The following is a 24,828-nucleotide window of genomic DNA, read 5'->3' as shown; positions in this document are numbered from 1 at the left end:
CGCAATTAAGTAGCTCGTGTGCACTACCTGCGTGTATCTCGACCAGTTACGTTACCATACAAAGTTTGAAAGACCTTTCTTACGCCTGCTACCTGTGGTCCTATTAGCCTAGCTAGCCACGTATGCAAATGCAAGCTCACTCTCTAATCTTATATGCTGCAATAATAAGTTAGAAAATCGAACTCGCCTTTGTATTTCGAGTCAAATCTAAAGGACAAGCACTACATTTATGCACTTACTTACTGCCTAGTGAAGGGCTGCAGAAAACAAGTTGTCAAGTAGGACGTTAGAGGTTTCCAAAGCGCGGGAAGTCGCGGCCCACACGAAAAATTTAGAGGATGTACAGACTACACCAAAAACATCGGATAACTGGCTACCTAGTCAACTTTGAGCATTAACTTTTCTCGGAAGGTCCCCGGGGCCAAAATCGACGAAACTTGATTAAAAAGTGTGGACGCGCTGGGCGGGGGCAAAGTTCTTTAGCTACTGTGCAAGTAAACAGAAAGAAATTGATATTTCAGCACTGTACAGAATAATAAGTCGCAGCATGGAGCATGCTGGTGAAATAATTCATTTTCTATTCAACTTTGAAAAAATCCTTTTCAATGTACCAATTCAGACCTGACACACTTCATCCCTATACGAGAAAAGGGGCGTTGTAAGATTGCAGACCACGGAGCTACTTTCAGTGACGATCTTTTCTGGCTGAGCGATGGTATTACGGAAGGAAGTGCTCTTTCAACAATACGAAGCAACAATATAATACCTTCAGACGAAACGAACGATGTCGCTAACCACCAAATATTTTCATATAAATTTTTACACATTATAGTCACCACCCATTACTACTAAGGGCGTTGTTTCAGGGTTTTTTGATAGCTTTCTTTTCTGGCCAATAGTAAGGTGCGCGTATGCAATACACCATTTATATGCTGAGGGCATATATCCTGTGGTTGGACTTCATGGCTGGAAACTTCTAGTCGATGTACGTCGCGCTATTGATAAACCTATACGTGTGACAGCTGTTTGTTTGCCTGCATATGCTGTTTTCCCGAACAACATATGAAAATACTGTGATCGCTGATCACCGTCCTGGTCCGGTGCGATTGTACTCAATCATAGAAGTAAGCGGTTTACCATAACGCCGTAACTTGCCATTTTGCTAATACGTGTGCCTCTCTGTAAGATTTCTGCAGGAAAAAAGCGTTTTATACCGAGTACGTTAGTTGATGACGATGAATAATTTCTAACCGCATTTTGCATACGAAGCCCCTGCCATTATAAGTCCCCACGTTTTCAACATAGTAGGGAAGATATTAAACACAAATTCGTGGTGAAAAAACGTGCTGCAGTCCCATGTATCTTCCTATCGTAATTCGTATTGTCGTTGAGGGATGGTGCGTAGCAGAGTAATATTCAACGTTCGTAGGCATTACATATGTATGTATGTCTATATATATATATATATACATCCACCATGCGTGAAATAAGAATTTGGTGCGTACAAAGTATGAAAATGATTTGGCACGTTAAACATTTCTAACATCTTGTTGCAACATGCTTCGAGGATGTAGCGCTAGGCATGTTTTAAAACGTTTAACATTATGACAGACATTGAATTTCTTATGCTAGACACTTCGCTTGACAGGTATTGAGAATATCATTCGCAACGATAAATGTTCAGACATTAAGTAGATATAGATCTCTGTCGATATAGTCCTTAATCCTCTTTGCCATTCCGACTCGAATTCTACGGACTGCAGCATTGCTAAAGGCCTTAATTTCCCTAATAGCCAGAGCAAATCGTGAACGCTATTTGTGACCTTCTCGATTTTTCTGCAATACTTTTCTAATAGAATTAGCCAGCTATTTTCGGTGTTTGTCAGCTACTGTTCAGACAGCTGCTGCTCGGACAGCTGCTGCTGTCTCTGTTATTAAGAAATTCATTGGTCTAGATTATTCCTTTGCCTAGTCTCTAATCTCGATTCCCTTCGTCATACATTTTTATTACCCGCTCGTTGAATGAAGCTGCCTCAAGGTGATCGCGTCCCGCTTCTGCAGCAGCGACGACGTTTAACAATTATTGATGATTTTTTTCTTGTTTGCCTTCTCCTTGTCTTCTGTTTACAACGGCGTCGAAAGCGATCATTGATCAATAATTGGGCATCGACCAATTTGCATTTGGGCGCTGCGCCATTGCTGCCATTATCTATGCAATTCGCGAGCCTACGCGTTGAGCTAGTTAGGCCAGCTCCACGACTGTTGGGTCTCTGCAGCGAATTCTTACGGAGCTGACACACACGCACATACGTTAGCATATGATGACCATTTGTGCCCGTGTCTTATGCATTGCGTCGCGCGTCGATGCAAACATTGCTTCATCTTCAGCTGCTGGCTCAAGCTAGAGACAAGAAAAGGTTTAGAAGTCAAGGTGCAGACTATAGTTCTGGCTTAGTTTCACCATCGCTTTATGGCAAGTACTCTCGCTGATACGATGTCCCCTAATCTTAGTATTTGTGTACGAAACACCGTTTGCATACGAAGCAGCGCGCTAAGCTTTTTGTCCTGAGTTTGTGCATTGTCGTCGCCCTTAGTTAGTCTCGGTTCTGAAGGAGAAAGAGGGTTAGATCAGCCCTCTTTCTCCTTCAGTCAGACTGCCTCTTTTCGGCCGCTAGAAGATGGCCAAAAACTAGGGAGGCCTTGCGGACCACCTCGAAGCCTTCGTCTCGCTCCATCGATATGGACAGAGAACGTCGCTTTCACGACGTTTGCTAATACATACATGTGCATCGTACCTCCAGCGAGACGCCCCAGTTGCTGGGGGGGGGGGGGGGGGGTAGGGTATTGCTCTATTCAGTACTATGCTCACCTGAAGATATTCGTACGTGAGAATGTGCATGAGCATCTTGAATACTATACGCAAATACTTTTTAATGCGCAAAAGACAGAATCAATGAACCTGTATTATAGGTCTATAGTAGTGGTAGTTGGCGAATCCAATACGATGCACTTAACATAAGCCGATTGCGAAACTCTTGGGCGAGGCGCGCTAATATTCGAAAGCAATCGAGCTCGAGATGTTTGTTGTCAAGAAGACTCGTTGATTGAGAGTGCTTCAGGTGATGTTAATCTGACAACATTTAGGGTTGATTCAGACGGAGTTCATCCTATTCGAAACGTTAGCTGAGTACCTACTAGTCGAGTGGACGAATGGAGCCGTAGGTCGAATACTGGGTATTCGTGGGCACCATATTTTTCAAGGCTGGTGACGACCGAGGTGGAGGTAGCTGGGGGATCGGGTAGTGGCACTTTTGAAGTACTTTCAGTTGCATACAAATACGCCGTATACAAGGAATGAATTATACTAAACATTAAGGAAATGCTTTAATTGATAGAAAGCTGACAGGCCGCGTATGTATATATGCTCTTAGATACCTATGTAATATGCGAGGTTCCATGTATTCTAAATGGGTCGATTCCCATATTCCTAAAATGAACCGACTGTTTTGTAGGAGAACGAACGGCTATTGTCTACCAAAAGGTCCAAGTACCTGTCTTCGGCTAACGACTTGAAGAACAAAGCTGTCCGACTCTCAAAGGCAGGAACTGATTTGTTGCGTTTAGCAAGTTGTAATCTTCACGTAGGAAAAAAACTGGATTGAATAACATTCTTTATATTAGCGCCTTCGTCCTAATGAGCTAATGCTGGATATGTCCGTGTGTCCATGCGCTCAACAATGTGCTGTTTACTGAAATATAATATTGTATATCAGGACTCTAAAGAGATATTAAACTAAATTGAGTCTGCCCTGACTTTTTTTAAATCCAGATGGACGATAAATTCAAGATCCTGTTTAGTATATCCTTTTATCAATGCCATTCAAATTGTATCTATCTTGGCTTGGTATCTACTAGTAATGTGGAGAGTTATATTAGTAGAGCTCTATTGTTTCATTACTATTATATTTTAAGAACAATGAAAATTCGCGTTCTAGTTTTACTAAAACGATAAATTTTACTTCAAGATCAGAAATATATGTTCAGCTCTGCCACGTAAAACCTCAAGTCTTCTATTCTTAACTTGAAACAAAATTGTAGTAGCTCCTCTTAGAATCATCAGCTGCATTAGTGAGTTCTAGAGTTCTTGTATATTGCTACTGCTAGCTTTGCCGCCGTTTGGTTTTCAATTAGATTGTCCCTATTTTGCGCAGTTTCGGCAGGCTTCGTCGGATTATCGGAGCCGCTTTCTTTCCCTCCTTAATTTTGTTCGCCTCTATGAGATGCCAGCCAAGGCCAGTCGTGGGGCGCTCGCCAAAGTCTGCAATACTGATACGTTCAACTGCAGCTGTAACCGCCGAAACGGCAAAAGGCACCAGCCTGGAAGAATTCCATTTGCAATTTGTTGCTGGTGGCTTGGTAAGACTGTGCAAGCATTGCGCTTCCTCCCCAAATACACAACAGACTCAGATTATGGATATGCCAAAGCTGACACGTATGATCTTTTGTGACGTAAAATCGTCTTATCAAGCATGCGGCGTCGAAGATGGGGTGAGGATAAAGGCCGCCCACTCTCTGTAACTAGGATATACAAACATAATCATTTCGCCCGAAAATAGAGACATCGGAAGTAGTCGAAACGATCCCTGTTGGGAAAATAAAGGGAAAAGGTAGGGTCTTCACTCAGTGATGAGCGGTATTGGCTTCAGATGATATCCCTTGATGAAAAACGACATTTGCGAACAAAATTTTTCCACATGGCCGTCTTACGTATGGATTTTGGTCGTGGGACGTATGTAGACCAAGTTGGCCCACAGCCAAGGTCTAATAGAGGTTACGTGAAATCAATTTGGCCGACGTCGTCGTCAGTCTTCAGGCAGCGGTCTGACATGAAATATCCGTTTTAGGTAAAAGAGCATGTATAACATTTTAACGCACATCGTAAAAAAAATAACAATAAAGAAAGACCGTATGAAAATGGTTGATCTATACAAACCGTACAGCGGAAGATAGTTTTACGAATCAGGGTAGAACAACAATGATCAAAATAACAATTATAAGAATCACGACTCGCAAAAAGGACGGCTTTGACAAATATTCGAGTTGTCAGGTTAACGTGTTTCGGTCATAGGTTCACGCGTTATGCTCTTCGAAATCGAATGAATCTCGTGTGCACGTGTGTATTGCATAGAATAGAGGGGATTACAAAGATGGAGCAAGGATTTCATGGGAATCTCAGCTATTGTGCACCCTATTTCGGTTTGGTAGCGGGATACCCTTCAATCCGATCATCACACTACGGGTGGACTACGGGTCAAGTTTGTGGGCCTCGATAGCGGCCGGCATAATGCGACAAGACTCAGCACGTCTAAGCAAAGTGGAAACAAAGTGCTACTACTACATTATTTCTTGGTCGATGAGGAAAAGTAAGTAAAGGAGAAAACACCTTATGTCCTAAACGACGACTAAAGCTTAGGTCGAGCGAGTCGTTGATATCCATGCCATTAGCTTACATCTGGGCGAGTTCCCATCGACCACAACCGATATAACAAAACAGAAAGCGCTTGTGACTGTATTGGGAACACGATAGATTGGGGGAATCGGCACACACACATACACACCTTGCCTGGGACCAGCGCGTTTAGCGAGAGGATAAAAGCGCGGGCCTGTAGCAGAAGCAGTGTTGTTGGAGACTTTGGGAATTAAAGGAGGGCTCTGAGAGGTGACAGTCCCTGGGAAGAGCTTGGAGTAGAAACTACTATGCGGGAAGCAACAGATTGCCCTCTTTCCTTTAGTCATCCCAGCGAACAGAGGTCGAGGACCGTTAGGACTGTATTTCTAGCAGCACCGCTATCAAACTCGTGAGCTGGTTAGCCATACGAAAAGATGTTAAATAAAAATGAAGGGATACGAGAAATAGCTATGTCTCTTATTTTGACTCGACACAGAATCATTGCCTTTTTGTAATCTCGCTTAAATATGTATGTCTAGTATTCATGCAATAGGCAGAGATAATACCAATATATGATGTCTGCGTTGGTCGTTAGAAAAGCAATAAAGTGGACAAATAAACCTTACTTATTCTAAACTCAACTAGTTTAGGTATGATCTGTGTGATAAAAGATGTGATCATTTCAAATTGCTAGCTAGAGTTTCACAGTCCATTCTTAGTTGGAATCAAGAGCCGGTTAGATCGATCCTCGCACGGCTCTTCGCTAGCCAATATCTGACAAATAAACAATATGTAAAAGTGTCTGGAGACTATTTGCACTGGAATTGACTAAATTAGAGCTACCTGAAAAGTCGTCACAGGGCTCTGAGTAACTGAAACGGCAACTACTAATGTGGTTAAATAATATTCCTTATATAGCAATAGGTTGCTTTCCGTTGTACATACTATATTTAAAAAATAGGCCATAAACATGGGCCTGGCAGTATATCAAAGCACTTTCTAGAATTCTCCTTTACTACTTTTCTATGTATAGATTAATACTCTTTGTGTATCCTTATATTTTTCCTGTGTTTAACTGTTGAGCCTACATCGGTGTCAATCCTGTAATCTCAATCGGTTTTAATCATGCGATGTTGTGTAAGTACTCGCGAAATGATTAAAGAAGTTAATTTAAATACTATCTTTTGAGTGACAGAAATTGTCGTAGAGGTAGAGAAACATGACAGGTGTCTTCGATTTTTTTTTGCAAACAGATTTCTTCAGGCCCCTATGCTAATAAGGTCAGTGACTTGCTTACTCCTTACTCACAGTTTATCTTCTCTGTCCTTATAAATTAGTGGTTTAATGACTAATGCTGTGTTTTCCGCATAATTATTAAACCTTAACTCACTCTTTGGATCAGCCTTCTAGCCTAAATAGTGAGCAGTTTGTTGAAACAATGTTCAATTACTTAATATATTTTGCTATTTTCTTCATACCGTTTCTGGCTGTTCCGTTTACCGAAATCACCTCTTCTATATAGTGCCCATGACTTGCCCCCACTAAAAAGCACAGCCGAGTTAAATCCTGTTGCGCTCGTTCAGGATTCCGCTAAACGGTTTCGTAACCATACGCAGTCGTAGTAGTTTCTCAATGCTTGAGTTTGAACTCGCGAAAGCCACATCTTTATAACTTCCATGGCTATAAATGTAACGCTTGGGCTATAAGAATTAGCGTTTGCTTTACGTAATTGCAAATCAGTTAAGCAAGCAAACGAAAGAGGTCTCGAAGCATTTGTTCTTCCCCGCAAACCTCTCGCCAGCCTTAAGCCTCCAGCAGCCCCAACTACTGTATATAATAGATCACCATTTCAATCTCGCAGGAGACGCAAGCATTTTTTGAGATGAAGACGTAATTTCGTCGGCTTGACTACAACTACATCCGTTTGCCCTTATCTTTTCCTGCAGGTTATTTTCCATCCTCACGACATCAAACCAACCATACGAAGGTACCGACTGACAAGTTAGGCAGACTGACATTGATTGCTCCCCAAAGACTCTCTTCTCTCCCTACCCCTAATCTCCGGTCCATTTCCCCGTTCGCGCAATCTCTAATATTTTCTCCCACAGTTGCTTCCTTCCATTCATTTATGGATTTAACGGTACAGTCGCGCGAACACATTCTGTCCGCTTTCAGGCCCATCCATGCGCGCCGCCAGCGTTCTTCGTATCATTGGGTGTCTTTTAACCTCTGTCCTTCTCGCCTTCTCCCCTGATCTCCACTCAGCAAACCTTGCTTTGACGGGTCTACGAAGCATGACGAGTTTTCACATGGGGGCTTGATGATATCCGTGTAACGATTCGCTGGAAGACACACTTGAATGGACAGCGATGCTCACTCTGTGTTATAGACGTACATACATACAGATATACAGAGGATATAATGAGGAAACATGACTGAACGCAGCCCAAGGTATAGTTGAAACAGGCCTGGCGGCTGCCAACGGAGCTGGTGTGATCCGTTCCCTGTCATCGCTGTCGTTCAGACTGTGCGAACGTTCCAAGTCTTCGGGAAAAATACGGATCAAACCGGCTATTATAGAAAATGAATGATCAAGCCTAGGAATTAAAGTCGCGTTGGATGGGGTTCACTAATAGCGTTTTAGTCGTGATAGTTGTAGTAGACTTAGGCTTGGTAAACTACAAACGGGAGCCCTATTCACTTGTGAATTATGTACGATGTGCTAGTAGGCCTATTAAATGCTGTAGGTGGTCAAGGCATAGAAAGGGATGCTAGCCAAGTTTGCAGGCACCGAAGATTTGATGCTGAGGTGGCGTACAGAGTGTTCGAAGATAGAGACATTTTATTACTGAAGGTCAATCGAACAGAGCTTCAGTTAGTTTCCTCAGGCATAAACGTACTAGGAGCAACGAACTATGTATGAACAAGATTCAAAAGAGGGAGAACTTGAAATTTATGGGCGCCGCATTCGCATGTAAAGATCCATAGGAGCTGAAGTAACGGATTGTTTTCGTTCGGAGACACTGTGCATATTTGGCGCCGTTCGTAGTACTAGGAAATATCGAGAGGATGTATAGTTTGAATAAAGGGGTATCCCCGCTGGTAATTGTAATAGAGGCCATAATGGAATAACTGTTGGAGACAACGTCTCAATGTCAAATACCATGAAGTCAACATGAATGCAATTGTTTGGTATTGATCATTTTTGCGTTCACATGGAAGTAATGAGACGGCTCTTCGTAGGTCTTGAGTATATGAGATTACCAGGCAATGGAAAGGCTAGTAGCGTGAGTAAACTTCTAAAATGAGATTGATTGAGTAGATGGACGTTTCTGTCTGTCTGACAACGCCTTTCATTAGGCTGTTTTAGCTCTGCTAAATATATTTAGACATCTATTTACAGTTTATATTGTTATTCAGTTTTATTGATACATCTATTTTTTTTGGCGCCAGCTATAATTACTATAAGAAGTTAACGAAACTAAGCCCTGCACGGGTTGAAAGCTGTATTACAATCAGGACTTAGAATACAGCCAGCTGAGTAGAATCTCCTACAGTCCCTCTTAGAACTTATCTAGCTAAACACAAGTTCATAAATTGAGTGTATATTTTAACAGCTTTGAAAGCTCTAATCTATAACATCTGTAATTTACTCCAGCTATGATTTTGCTATAATCTCTAATACGTACGAATAGGTCACGTACCCCTCAGCATCTTATTTCTTACATCATAACATTTAGGTTCTACATAACGGAACTGGCATCCACGTACCATGCTTGTTTACAAAAGACAAACGAATTTTACATAAGAGAGCTACCACCTCGTTAAGAGGAAGACAGTTTTGATGAGAGTTTGATTCATATTCTTACGTGGCCTTTAGCGCACGACGGTGTCATGCTAGATTCCACATGAGCCGCGTAATTTCGACCTGTTCCGACACACGTCCTGATATTGTATGATTTTACGAAAACCGCCCCCGGTAAGGGCATTTGTCATACTCATGTTGTGATTATTATACAATTGTGTGTAGTTCGATATTGGCAAATTTCTAGAATTAGTGTAGTATTGAAGTTGAAGCAAAATGACACGTGTGTTTCACAGGTACCAATTTAGCATGATGAAGTTGAGATTTAAGGACAAGTCACCATGCCATGAGGAACTCGTCGCCGATTGACGGTGTTCGCAGTGACTAAAGGCCGTTGACGAATAGACAACCAAAATTTGTCGATCGATCGAGTTGGACTTCCAACGTCGCAGTGTATTACTGGCCACCATTTCAAATAAATCTCTACGACAACTGTTATTTTGGCTTCAAACCGGATGGTTAGTAAATTACTCCCGGCTGGATTGAATTTGCACGCGCATGTGTTATAGGTTGTTATTATTACTGGAAAAGCACAACCACGGGACAATTGATACTTAGACCGGGTGGCCCATGGTCGGTTCCGTTGAAACTAGTTAATATATATATCCATTCCGAAACTAGAAATCTTTGTTTTTTTCAGTGAACTTTATTCAGCAACATTAAGTTCCCGACGCTCTTTTTTATTAGCATAAACTTATCTCCCTTACCTTGAGTATGGAGTAGTGGTCCCAAGTTGTTATGTTATGCCTAACAACCCATCTTAACCTGAACACTAGAAAGGGGCAATTATAAAAGATCCCTGGCAGAAATTGATTATTTGACGGTCTGAAAAAAAGTCCCAAGGTGGCTATCAAACTTGACAAGACTTGAAATTCGTATTTTAGTTTCCTTCACTCCACTCCCCTATATGACCGTTACCGTTGACAACTAGAAAAGTTTCAATTTGAAACATCTTGTGTGATTGTAGTTTCTAAACGAAGCTGGGATGTCGACACATGCGTATTTGATGTTGATACGAGAGCAGATGCTCTACAAACATTTTCTACTGAGCTGACAATGCAACATCGTATGAAAAAAAACTTCTGACATATTTGTTTGTTGCTTCATCTACGCACGCATCTCACATATTTAAGTTCGCAATTTCCCTGCGCCAAAACTTGAATCGTAGAACAACTTCGTTAAATAACAGATAAGTATCAGCGCATGGAATCGTTAGTAACGATAGAGTAGAAAATAGGTCTTCCTGTTTTTATTCTACGAACTAGGTCTTCCTGTTTTTATTCTACGAACGAAATTGGTAAAGGGTTAAACTGGCGATCTTTCTCAATATTCTGTTATCTAAGTGTGTTCATCTCACTGATTATATATACACCGTATCTCTTTTTAATAAACTAATAGTAGAATAGAATAGATGTTATCAAAAATGTTTGCCATTGAAAAATAACGCAGTGACTCGCTTTATCATCTTGTTGTTTTAATTGCACGGGCACCCGCTGCTTTCGCCCTTCGTGCAGAACAGTGCAGATTCCCGATACGCATTGTCATCTTCTCAAGGTTGTATTCTTCCTCCTCGAACCTCAACGGATAACAGTGTTTACTTTGTTATGTTAGTAGCATATATGAGATGCGTATTCCAGACATGGGACAATGTCGATTAGGACCAAATAAGGCCTAGGAGACATGCCGTTATCGCCGTCAGTTTTTTTCTCCTTGGGTTTCCCTTTACGTTATTTCTGTAAGTCGTATGTTTAACTCAACGCTTGCTTCACCCGATCTGTAGAAAGCGTCCTCGGTTGCGCATTTTCGATACAAACGGGCGGTAAAAAACGAAATGATAAATCGCTTGGAAATATTTTTCTTTAAATGGATCTTTCCGTCAAACTATTTGTACTTATCTGAATTGTGCTTTTTTCTTCTACTACTATGAAAAATGATCCTCCATCTGGCCTGCCCTATGAGGGTAAATAGTGAATATGCCAAATGGCAGTTGGTAATTAGTAGGAAAAAGCATAAGTAGAAACAAAAGCTTTCACATAACAGATTTATATATATATATATATATATATATATATACGCAATAACAGGCATAATGAATATTTTAATTTCTTTAGTTAGTTATTTTATCTTCACATAAATCATATTATGCTCGATAGTTCCAAGTCAGAAAACTCTTAGGCACTGTTTTGTTGCTGTTATATGCACAAACTATTGTACTAATCGTCCGCATTTAAGGCAATACGATTAACAAAGGGTTTTTCCATTAATATATGATCATCATGTTCCTTATGGTCATGTGTATTCATTATACACAACGACCATCCGTCCATCGCAACTGTATCTTCAATTTCTTCAACAATCTTCAATACTCGATAGTCAGCTCTCAAAAAATTCCTTCTCTAACCCCCAAATAACTTTTAATTAGTAACTGCTCGGTATGCAATGTTAGTGGGTGTACCCCCTGCTAAAGTGTCGCTGCAATAGGCTACATACAAAAAATGCTAGATAAGGTAACCTTTGACCTAATAGTAGGTCAAAGTTTCCGACAACCCAGGAGTTCAAAACGGCCAGCGGGCATAAAAGACAGTCCCAGACTAGACGCTGAAGCTTATCCAGGCGATCCAGTCGACAATTAACATTCTGCTCCTTGAAACGGCCGTAAGTTTCCCCATAAAATATCCAAGCGTGCCAAAAATGATCTTTTTGAACCGTTAATCGTTGAATGTAAACTCTATTAAAAATCTTACGGATCATTGAATAATAGCTGATCGTCGCTAATGAGTCTGCGCTGTTTTTTTTCTAGAAACGATTGGCTCCTTTTGTTGGAAGCATCCGTGCGCCACCAACAAGCCTGCCAAATGCTCAAATTCGAATTTATTTAGTTGTCGAGTATGAGCGAGAATTGGTAACGAAATTATGAAAACGGCCGTTGTCGGTGTGTCAGGCTCGCAGCGTGTGTCATGTGGCGCTGTGTGCGACTTGCTCGGATCTTCGTCCGCCTGCACCGAGCGTCGTTGGCATGGGAATGAAGCATTCGAAGTTATTCCGTCACAGACCAGCAGACATGTGTATATTGTATGTGTGGCTATTCTTAAAGAACTGCCGACTAAATGCGTATGGTGGATCATTCGTTGCCGTCTCCTTTCTCCCGATCGTCTGTAAGTCTCTATAGTTCTACTGTTATTATTATTATGTAGATACCGTACAAATTGCTATTGGAAATATTATTTGTCGGCAGAAGTAATAATTATTGATTGCAAGCTAACGACAGCAGTAACATTGACGCTGTCATCCTCTCTTGATACTCAATAGCCGATATAGAGAAGAAAACAAATGGGTTTCTACTGTTCTAAGTATTAACGACGGTTTCATGAAACACGAGCAGTATCATCGAAATAGTCAGGGGTTCTTTTAACAGACAGGATTAGATTGAGTCGCATTTGTCTTACAGTTTAGCGTTCGTTAAACGCGGAAGCCCTAAGTGGATTTCTTTTTTTGTGTGATGTATTTTGTTTGTAATGTAGCAGGTAACTATGAGTTAGCATGTGTATTTTGCATACTAGTAAGCTTCCAATATATCAAATGCAATGTGCAATTTATTTTTGCGTCTTGGACACTGGTAGCTATAGTGTTTCAGAGGCCTATAAGCTGGCTAGATAGAAGACACAACCGTCTCTGTCTACCAGTGAGATTGGATCGAGATTTTCCGTAATTGTTTGAGATTACTCAATTTCTCTATTTCCCATTTCGACTAGTGTGAATATTAATACACTTTGACCTAGTAATTGAACCTGAAAGCAGTAAGCATTATTGCCTTTCGTGAGGATATTGGCGTTAAAAAATTTTCTTAGGAAAAAAGAAACAACTATAGATTAACAGTGAATTAATTTAAAAAAAAATACAAATCAGTTAACAATGAAAAATAACATCTGTACCGTCAATATTTATAATACGTTTTTAGAGCTGTCTTGATAATTGATGATCTGCATATTGGAGATATTTCTGATAATATGCGGCCAAGATACGGCTTCGGTTTCTGATAGCAATGTGTCCGCTCGGCCTGTCTGTTATTCAAGCGTACTGTTTGCAGTAGGAGCCAATAAACAAACACTGAACAAAAAATTCGTTTTTGTAACGAACGTACTGCTTCTATATGATATTATTACAAGCACGCTTCTATCGAACGAATTACTTACTCGATTGTATCGAAGAGATAAAAACGAAATTAAATTAATAGAAAATCAATACCATTTACCAGTTAGGTACCATAATGACTCCTCCGTTCGATGTTCCGCTGTATGCCAGTGGATATACTTATCTCCGCAATGGTCATGCAAGACATGGTCAGCTAACTTATCACACTGAATTCATACTATAGACCGGAATATGTATATATTTCTATATAACGATATTACTATACATTTGAACGTAAAAAGCTGCGGTAGCTCTGTGTAATAGGGTCTCATTAAGACGCCTCTATCACACGACTCGACAACAGCTTTTGGAAGATACTGAGATGATACTGGGCTGACTTATGAGGCTAAAGGCGGAAAGTATCACAAGAGCTGGAATAAAACAACTACTTCGAATCTGTTTAGAACGAAAACAAACCTCAGAGCACTCAGGCAACAGAACGATCAATATTATCAGCCGCGGGCGTTGACGTTTTCCGGATGATTTTTTGTCAATACTCGTATAAAACGAACGTATGCGCGTGGTATAGGCAATACTTAAAATGTATTCCAATGAGCAAAACATTTAATATAGAATAAGATCTAGGCGTTTTTATAAGAGCTATGGCTACATCTTTCAACAGCACTTTTAGCTCACAAAACACATTGTGTCCTTAACCATAGGCGGTAAATCTAACGAATGAAACCTCCCAACTTACCGTTGGACAATGTTGCTGTTTGAACGATATTTGGGATTCGTCAACGTCACACACTAGTCATCTGTAGACATTTTGCAGACCAGATTTTGTCGACTTTGACAATACTTCGAATATGTAGCAACAAAGAAAGATAATTGTCGACAAGTTATTGCCTTCGTGATTTTAGCTGCTTTGTGCAAGCAGGTGCTGGATCCACCTTTCCGATCTTACTGACGGGTGGAACAGACGAAATAAACATTAAGAAATCCTTATAATTTCAAATCCATGTTATATAAATCAGCTATATAGTACAAACTATTAAAGTAAACGTTTACGGAAAGCTAAACGTTCGAACAAAACATGCATTTCTTCACATGCAAAAAGCTAACAGAACACACAGAGATCGCAAAGTCTAGCAATAATTGTCGCCTGCCATCATCCCCTTAAATCATTATATCGAGAACAACGAGATGAACGATAATTGGTAGCCAAGTAATACTGCTATGAAAGGATATCATCAGCCCGACACTGGTGCTCAAAATTGCCAAACAAATAACACTGAAAATTTTCAGTTCTCGATCAACTCTCGAAATTCGGATACGAATAGCAACACAAGTGGGCTATCAACGAATTATGCCAAAAAAAAACAGCGCCTGCTGGAAACCGCTCTGACACGACCAGTTCTCTCGTACGAGCTAAGCTAAAAAACTTACTTAAGGTTAAAGGGCCCATAGTTAAGGGGACTCCTTTAGATAACCTGTCAAAGAATAGGCAAAATTCAGCAGAGCGGGTCGTCCCTAAAACACTTTCAGACGCTCAAATAGATCAGAGCCACAAGACACAGCGGGACCAAGTGCAGCAAAATGCGAAAAGCGCGATACAGCCATTACGGGGGAGTGATCACGCATTTCTAAAAACCGAAACACATAGGAGAAATAGACACATAAATTTGGTACAGAACGCCGTACTTGCGAATGTGTCCCAAAACGGCCAAATGGGGCAAAAGAAAGTCATTGCAGATACTCCTCCCCACCTTGGCTACCAAAAGAATTCTCAAAATGCAGTTGAGGTAACGGCGGCCTCATCGACGAGCAGTAAAACTGCATCCATAGATGTTCGAAGACCGAACGCGCCACAAGTCAACGAGTCCATTGAAAATATAGAACAGCCTGGTGCTAGCAGCCCATATAGTGTACAGATAAATAATACCAATCAAAGTGCACTTACGAACGCTACTCGTCGAAAGAGTGTAGAAAAGGTACAACCATCGAATGCAGGGAGTGTGATACCAAATGCTGTGCAAGTTGAAATGGGCGAAATACAAAATTTGAATGATACACTTGTATCTAGTGTTCAGGCCGCAAACGACCAACTCGGACTTAATAGTATTTTAAACGACCACCACCAAAACACCATGTCCCAGTCATCACTTGGCAGCTGGCAATTACTTAGAGCTATTTCACGCCCAGTTTTGCCGGAAAGACCACACAAACTCGAGGTGTATTTCACTGAAGTTTACCGTATCGCCCGCGAACTGATGAACCTTATGGAAGATTTGATAGTCTTTATCTGCCGTCTTTTGCCTTCATGGATACCATACCGGTTTACTGACCCAGCCGACAGACGAGAGTTTACAGTTGGCCGGGCGGATCCACTCAGACAAGGTGGCGAGTGGTTCCTCCAGCTTCACACTATGGGTCACCCGATACGATGTGCCCTGCCGTACCCTCTCCAAACTGAATGCCTTGTTCTCAACGGTGAACGCCATTACTGCCCTGAGCCATTTGTTCCGCTGACCCCATCATCTAGTGAACCAGCACCCAGGACTATACCACCTTGGTCTCTACCTCCTCTCTCTGTTATACCGCCCGGACACCCGGTATTGTTCTGCGAGTCGCCTAGTTCCTCTGTTGCAAAGCTTAATGAGGCAACGCCTGAGCGCCGCATTTGTTTACCTCCATTCAGCCAACTTACTTCGGAGGGCATCTGTTCACCGCGAATGGATGAAGCACACTTGAGTGATGAAGAACCTCAGCCGAGGGTCAAATGGGTCACAGAGCGGCGGCGACGACACAGCGCATAACTTGTCGCCTCTTCGCTATCCGAAAGATTGCGCCCACAATCATTTCAAGATCGGCTGGGACGTAATTAACTTGCAAAAATGTACGATGGAGTAATACCACGAAGCCGCTGCTAAAAAGCAAGCGGAACAGAACAGAATTCTCTTATGTTAACTCAAGATCTGTAAATATAAATGAATTTGTGTTACTGTTGCCTACCCAAAGAATATTGACCACTGCTGGGACATCTGTGAACTGCGTGATAAGATAACATTCGCGTGTATTCAGTTTACATTAGCGATCCGATTTATGGTAAGAAATTAACTTCCGGAGCTCACTTAACAGGTAAATGAAAAAAGCTACTCCAGTCAATCGCGAAACTTCCGCCGTACAGAAAACGTTTTCGAATGCTGCCCAGAATACAATACAAATTGGGTATGCATCGCTTACAACAGTTGAAACACCTTTTCTTTCTTTCGTACGAAAGACTTTCGTACTTTAGAAAAATATCACAAACTAAAAGGAAATATACCATTGATTCTTGCTACAATGAACAAAAAATCTGCGAGCTTAACCAATCTCTCTGGCTGGCACAAGGTGTCCTTACTTTGTTAGACCACTTTATTAGAGAACCTTAAAATCTACTAGCGAATGCTTAGCGGTATTGCCGAATGTCAAACTTAAAGCATGTTAAGGAGACTTATTTAAGACAGCCATCGGAATTTTTCAATTGTGTGTCTCATATGGATATCTACGTTACACCAAACAGAACGAGCATTCACCACATAGGAACATCGGTCAACGAAATATCGTAGCCAGAAACGGGCAGCCAGAAAACTAAGCCCAGTCCAGCTACGTCGTTACTATTCTGTCTTGGCTTTGATATATCATATCGATAGCATCGTTTTAACGCATCGATCTCATTAGCGGTCAACTTTGTCATAATATGAAGAACTCTTTTTCTCGGCTAAATAAAAATGATTAAAACGGGTGACCAGTGAACGTTTCCACTTGAAGTACACCAGCTTGCATGACGCTTCAGCTGATAGGCAACTATGCTACCACTGCACCGTCGAGGCCTACCTAGGTACCAAGCATACCAAGGTCTTCATTGGGCGACATGTAGAAAATGAAATTTTTTTAATTTACTCGTTATGTTGCTTTTCAAGGAGACATAATGTTCCGGATATCGTTCTCGGTGGTAAGAACAATTCAATAACGTGCCAATTCCATATACGATAATGAATTCGCGACCATTCTTTTATATTTATAACCCACAATTATATAATATAGGATCAATAGTCGAGCACTTTTGATTTTCCCAGTAGCCTCAGACACCTCAGTGCGATAAACGCACACATTTTAATGAGTGACCCTAAGACAACGCAGATATGGTTCGTTGCTGTACTTGGCCGTCGTAACTAACAAATACTTCAAGCCAATAAACAAAGATTAGATTTTATCGACTGTTTTTCTCGCCAGTTCCTATTTAGCTAACCCTTTGATGTGTTTCGGCTATTTGCGCATCTTCCGTCCATCCCACGGCAGTCGTGATTAGACGTTTAGGGCCACTCTTCTGTGCATCTACCGACGCGCCGCTGCGGTATCGCTGAGCTCCTGCTGTTACGTTTACGGCCGCCGGTTGCCGGTTCCCTAGATCAATACTTGTCCTACAGTGGAACTACGATTTTTTTTTGGGATACAGACTTCAGACGCAGAAGTGCACGCCCATAAGCCGTCTTTATCCTGCAACCCCCAGTAGCTCAATCTTAATAGTTAATTGCCAGTCAGTCAGTTTGCGTATTTCTTCCATAAAGCCTCCGCTACCTTTGTTTTTACGGTCTAAACATAGAAGCGGATCCGACGCATAGAGGACGACATTCAATTGATGCCGTTTTTGTCTGAGGAGCACGTCCCTTTGGGCGGCCAGCTGAAGTCGAGCAGTCCAGCGTGTTCTGGAACGAAAATAATGAGTAGATAACACGTTTGTCTCCCATAAGTACATTTTTATGTTTGCTATCTCGTCGTCGTGGTACAATCTTTCTATTTCGTACAGTCTTTCGTTTAGACGATAGCGATCACCGACACACCGCGCAAAGTTCACTATATCTATATACATATTTATGCAATGTTATTTTTGACACTTAGACTCGGTTTGATCTTCGGCGCCTATTCAACGCCTAATCAGACCTAACAGGACGTTTCTGTTAATCTCATTGCACTCCTACTACGAATGACAGAAACGGTTGCTATTGAGGACACTGCGGTAATGAATAGACAGAACGATCGGAACTGAAATGATACTTGTTGATAGACAAATATTGGCCGTGCTCAAAGTAGCGGTCAACCATTTGATCGATGTAATAAAACGGTGGATTGGATACAGATATACAGACAAACATTTTATCTTAATATTGTTCTCTATGAATAGAACCGCTTTGTTGCTTTGGAGGAGTCGAGACAATGCCGTAGAGAATCACGAGACTCTCAGTGAACGTCACGAGCCGATCGGTGAGTTCATCAAGAGAGACTTCGAAAAGGTTCCATGACGAATCAATCTAAAGGCACTCGTGCGTCATATCTAATAACTGTTTGTGATGAAGGCAGGTAACGTTTTGTTGTTGAGGCCCCTTTCCAGCCAGACATGAAGTAACTGCATATTACGCTTTGTCATTGTCGCTCGGGACGACAGATATATGATGGTCGGAACACAGCCGTAATTTAGTGGACAGTAAACAGGTTGCTTGCTACCGGCGAGCCTATTCTCCGCTGCTACGATTTGCCACAAACGAAGCTGGCTATGGCCATCGGTCGTTAACGGAGATGGGGTGTTTTTTTTGTGAGTGCCCATAAACAGTGAGTATATAATGATTCAAGAAACGAATGCACTTATTCCTGTCTGCGACATTGCAATATAGGCTCATAGAAGTACAACTAGGTGACGCTTTATATTTGACTTTCGTTTATAAAATGTCTGTTTAAGAAAAAACTAAATATTAGACTAACTATTGCAGTTCTCTTTCACCTACAATACTCTCGTAGGGCTTCGGTAAAGAATCTGGATAAAGAAATGTTTCGCATTTTTCGTCTGCTACAGCCGTTAAGTAGGTGGGTGGCTTCAAGCACCAAGCGACGGATGTTTACAAAGTTTCAAGCGCAAAGAACGTCACGTATTGCTAAGTTCAGTAGGGAAACGCGTTCGACTTGGCCGTCATAGGAATTTATGGGATCTAGAATGTTTTTTAGTCTCAGTATCCAAGACGTTTCTCTCTCTGCTCTGCATGCCATTGAGCCGAATCAGTAACGCAGCTGTAGACAACTTGGGATGATGGCGTTCCCACCTGAGTACAGCTAAAGAGATCATAATAAGTGAGTCACTGGTTTTCACATCGAATAGAAGCAAGGCAAATGCTATAAGCTTCGCAAGTTCAAGCTAACAACAATATAAATTTTCCATCTGACAAAAGTGTTAGATAAGTTGTCTGATTTATGAATTGTTCATATCAGTGTTCTATTTTTCTATTAAATCTATGAAATTTCTCACTGTTCTCAGCCGCTGAATATCGTCTTCAGTTCTACGGTACTAACGACCAGCCCAGCGTTATTTACGTTAAAAAGCCAAGAACGAAGACAGTTACGTCAAGAAAGGTGACCTTAATTCTCTGAAATATCTTTTTTTACCAAGGTCGCCCTGGGGTGCAGGACACACTCCGCTGCCACTGCTGTAACAGCCCCGTGTGGTTTATAAAGATTCTGCGGTGAACCTTATTGCAAAGTTGGTATATTCCTAACATTAAGATAACTTTTTCCCAATTTAGTCTTTTTCGAACTCTGTCTGATTATTATAAATGTCACGAGCAGTGTTCTACTGCATTTGAGTGTTTACAGGTTCTTTTCTGCCAGTATTGCGGTTCATAGGAAACGCCACCTGCTTGTCGTGCAGAACTAGAATTCGATAATGAATAATTTTATTTTTAAATATGACTTATATATATTAAGATACAGGTGATAATAGCTTGAATACTAGTTTGTTGGACGTTCTATATTATTTGAATATAATCAACCTCGTTTACTTATACCTGTTTACGGTGACTCGAAAACATCTTTGATGATTTCACTCGTTGCAGATCTGATTTGGTGGTCGTTAGCTGCAAACTATCTTCAAACTTCGAACCGAGCGATACCTTATCGACGCGTCTGCTCCTCTATCATTTCACACAATATTAGCCCTTGTCCCACGGCTTACATAGATGCTGTTAACTGCGCAGTTCACAGCAATAGTGGCAGCGCCAAAATACCCTTGGATTTACGAACTAAAACGGCAACAGTACTATGACCCAATCCATCTGTACTTGCTGCCGGCCAATATTAATATAGGAGAGGGATCATTTATAATCCAGCCGCCAACGTATGGTGAAACTCATTCTCTCATAGGCACAGCCTCTCCTAGCATACAATCGAGACACGCTCCGTCCGTGAATTTTCTTCGCCATCACCCCTCCACCGCCTATAGATCGCCAGATCTACTGTACTCCGCGAATAAATATGTACAAGCTCCTCTATGTAAGTACCGGTCTCACGCACGCGAGCTAGCGCTCAAAAGGCTTTTTCCTACTGCTGACGCCCGCTCCTTCTTAGCCCAGCTAACATGATACCCCCGGCGGATTCTGCTGCTAGAATGGCCATGATAACACACCCATTCTAGCTCATAGCCCCCTTAAACGCTCGGTGGAACCGACCCCATGACCATCAGCACAACAGGCGCAGTCGGGTTTATTTGCGTCTATCGACTAGCTTGTACAGCTCAACCTTTTTCTCTTCGGCATCGCCATCTTCGTCATCGTTAGCTACGGAAGTGAGTATGACCACTTCCCCTGGCTCCTCGTAAAGTGGAATGGATGAATCCGTAGTACTCCATTCGCGGCCATATTGCTCGATGCACTCTGATATGCTTTCGAAGCTGCCGGCGTTTTCTCTCCCAGCCTGCCCTGAAGTGACGGTGTGACGCCCTAAGCTCCCGCAGAGTGCTCGAGGCATGTTCGTTGCCATAGGCTGAACGATGGCTGCTGTCATTATTGTTGCTAATGCTGTTGCTGGTGCTTCTACCGTGAATAGTACCAGATATGCTGCTGCTGCCGCCGATTCTCTATTTTGGTGGATTCATTATGCAATATTTAGATTAGATTTGTCTGAGGACGCCAGCCAATGAAAGCAACACTCGTGCCAGGCCAACTCCACGGAGTAACCACCTACCGAATGCACCGTAGCCATCAGACAATGGCGTCGAAGACAACAGGCCTATCGATGAGACCTACGCTGATTTGTTAGTGAGAGTTGATGTCGTAGGGCTGAAAAAAACTGGCATAGTTTTCTCCAACCCAGCCACCGCGACAATTTGATTGTCAACTGAAATTCGATTTTTTAATCCTGACTCTGCTCGATGGATCGCACCGCGCCGTGAGAATAGACTGAAGCTTTTGGAAGCTGAAGAGACTGGGGACACTGCGGGAAAGCGGCCATCCATTGGGTACGCTGTAATGACATGACATAACAAACCTTGAAAATGAGAGGATTCAACTATAAGGATTCTAGTTGTCATTAGCAGCAGACGCGTCTCGGTAGTCCTAGGTCATGGGAACTCTCGTGGGTTTATGTAAGGTCTTCCACACGGGCTTGCACGTTGTCGTTGATGGGTAGTGAAGAGCAAAATTCTTCTGTGGTCAGTACACAGATTTATAATTTGTCTTGTAAACTGTAACACTCTTTGTCGGAGCAAACAATTTAACAAAATGCCAAATTATCGTTATAGTCAGCTACTATTAACGTTACTATTGCAAACGGAACTAGAGATGTTTGCCTAAAGGAATCATGTCTTTTCCGATCATTCTGTTCGAAATAAAGCCCTCTTTTACCTTAAAAACTAGTCTAGTTCCGGAACAGGTTCACGGGGTTCTGTTAACCATCTAATTGTATCAGTATTTAAGCTCAAACAGGGGGTTCCATTTCGCCACCCTGACAACGTTGCTGCATTTTCCCTAATTCAAGCTTCATATTCTTGGTGTTTATCGATTTTGAACTCGAGGAGCAATGCATTATAGGGAAACGGTTGAAAAGACATGTTGACATCGCTAGTCTGCCTTTTTATCGTGGCAGAATACCCCATGTCACCTCTTCTCTTCGTACAGACACTAAATGCCCTTTCCTCGCATAAATCACACAAACCCCGGCGGATGGAAGTGAGCACAACGGTGTTGTTCGATCATATCGTCGTTGTTCTTCGGAACACTTAGATTTTACATTTTCCATATGATTTTCTACATTTCGCACCGGCAAAGCAAAGGTAAGTTTCTTCTGTTGTTGCCGGGTTTGCTCGCGCTGAAGTAACCGAGTCTCATTATTACTGCGATAAATGGGTTTGTCGAGAACAAAGGCAGCCGGAAGAAGACTCTGCTTGCTGCGCGCGTTCCTGGCCTCTTTACACACTACGTAGCAAAGTCGTTAGGGGGAGCCCGTAGGAAAATTTTCAAATTACGAAAATTGGCTCCCTATCATTTGTCGTTTCGTGAGTGAGTTGAGAGTGCGAAGATCGATGCTTCTAAACGCCTCAGTCAAAATATAATTCATTTGTTCGAAGCTCTCAATTTTATATGCTGCGCTGATATTATCACACACACATGTTGGTCATCATGTTTACAACTAACTGTGTTACGAGAACGTATTTAAGAACTCATATATTTAATCACAGAGACTGCTCTAATCGCTGTTTCGGTTCGGTTTGATCTCGTCGTATGTGATATACTGAAGTTTCATTTGTTGAACGATGTCTACAGGGGAAGGTAGCATATTTGTCGTCGTACATTCACTAAGCAGCGACTAGTCAGCTGAAAAAAAAATCACCTCATCCGCTTATTGAATGCTACTGTAGACTTCCATGCAGATATAGTAACTATACATTGGGTCGTCGCACCTGCGTAGCTCTATTATTAATGTGACCTGTCTGGTCAATATTTGTCGTTGACAAACGTAAAATAGTACGTGTACTAAAATCGTCTCTACTCAGATCTGGATTGATATGCCGACTTAAAGGTGAATGATTTTCTTGAGAAATTTTTCACAGCTTTACAACGAAGGCACACGTGCTGCACAGTTTCAGATGAAAATCTTTACCAAACAGTCTTAAGCTATTTAAAAGCATTGGCTACGATAAGCTTTTTTCAAAAACAATTTATCCGATTCTAAAACCTGAACTCGAGTCATCGGAGTGTGCGACGAAGATGTGCTCCGATACTAAAGTAGATAATACAATGTCTTTGTCGGGATTGCAAGGAAATCGTGTATTATGAGCCTGCTGCTGCCGCCGCCGCCGCCGCCGCCGCCTACCAAAACGAGTAGAATCTCTAGCGTCAACGTGTGAATACGTCAAATTTTTGAAAGCAAATCACTGGAACTAGAGAGCGGAAAGAGCGCCATCATGGCTTTAGATCACATACATTTTTAGCTCCCCGGAAAGCTTCTGCTGGAAATTTTTTATGCATCCGCAGCTCCACCCGGACCTGACATTATCGGGTTATTAGTCACTTCGGTTTCCGCAGAAATCCCTCTGTGATATCAATCTAATCTACTTTAAATTAAATGCAAAAATCACGCATCAATAGCTTTCGTCCGGAAACCAGAGAAATTGTGTTTGCAGAAAAATGGCAGGATATTATCGACTAAAACGATACATAATCAATATGAAAAATCTCTACTTTAATAACATTTATATGCATCGCTCAGTATTTTATAATAACGTCTGCGCACATGATGTACACTTCAGAGTAGCCAGGGGTTTTGAAAAGACGAGTACGTATGATCCAAACATATAGGCAGGGATTTGTGAACTGAGCATCAGAAATGAACGGCGGAGAGCAGACAACTAAGACAGATCGACATGTATCGGAGGAACTGAAATCGAAGTAGTTCCAGCTGAAAACGTTGACTACTTAACGAAGAAGCTGCCGCGATGGTTCTTGTTGCCATCAGCCCGCCTGATGTCATTCATGACGTTGGCCGAGAGTCGTTCTGTTCAGGTCGGAGTGTCGGAGATCTTGAAGTCGTTTTTGAAGCTATAGACTAAAATTCTATCACGGGTCGAATAAGTTCTGCGTTTTAGTCTCATCCATATTTAAACGATGCGGACACTATACGTCACTAAACGATGTACCACAGTTCGATTTGATATTCCATTTCATATCCCGTGATAGCTTATTACGCTATCGTTCACATAACGTTTTCGTCTGTTAGATAACTGCAGTAATAGTAAATTAAAAAAAAAATTATACGATAATAAAGTAGTGAAATGGAAGAACTTACAAATGTACAATTCCCGATCTGTTTTTTTTTTGGAAGAAAATGCTTAGAATCTGACACTAGGACCAGTTCTCGGGTCCAGTTCGTCCATACTCTAGTTTCTAGAGCCACACGGCGGTGTCGACGGCATGTTGAAACCCGTCGAGTTCCTCTGCCTTAACTCTAGTTAGCTTGTGTATATCATGTGTCAATGCGCAGGTGCATTTGTTCAGGGTGATATAAATGACGCGTCACTCGT

The 24,828-nt window shown here is 41.7% G+C and overlaps 1 long non-coding RNA gene across 2 annotated transcripts in view; it reads left to right on the top strand.

Moving 5' to 3' along the window:
• The first annotated feature begins 11,817 nt into the window (after positions 1–11,817).
• The window catches only part of LOC147754547 (uncharacterized), a 63,626-nt gene continuing 50,615 nt past the window's right edge, over positions 11,818–24,828 (top strand). For both annotated transcript variants that reach the window (XR_015317077.1, XR_015317076.1), the window contains exon 1: positions 11,818–12,469. This is a non-coding gene — a long non-coding RNA (uncharacterized LOC147754547). The remainder of the gene's footprint in view (positions 12,470–24,828) is intronic.

Source organism: Varroa destructor, unplaced genomic scaffold, assembly GCF_002443255.2.
Source record: "Varroa destructor unplaced genomic scaffold, Vdes_3.0 BEIS01000007.1, whole genome shotgun sequence".
Taxonomy (NCBI): Eukaryota; Metazoa; Arthropoda; class Arachnida; order Mesostigmata; family Varroidae; genus Varroa; species Varroa destructor.
The sequence above is the reverse complement of the archived record's forward strand: the minus strand, read 5'-3'. Positions and strand labels throughout refer to the sequence as shown.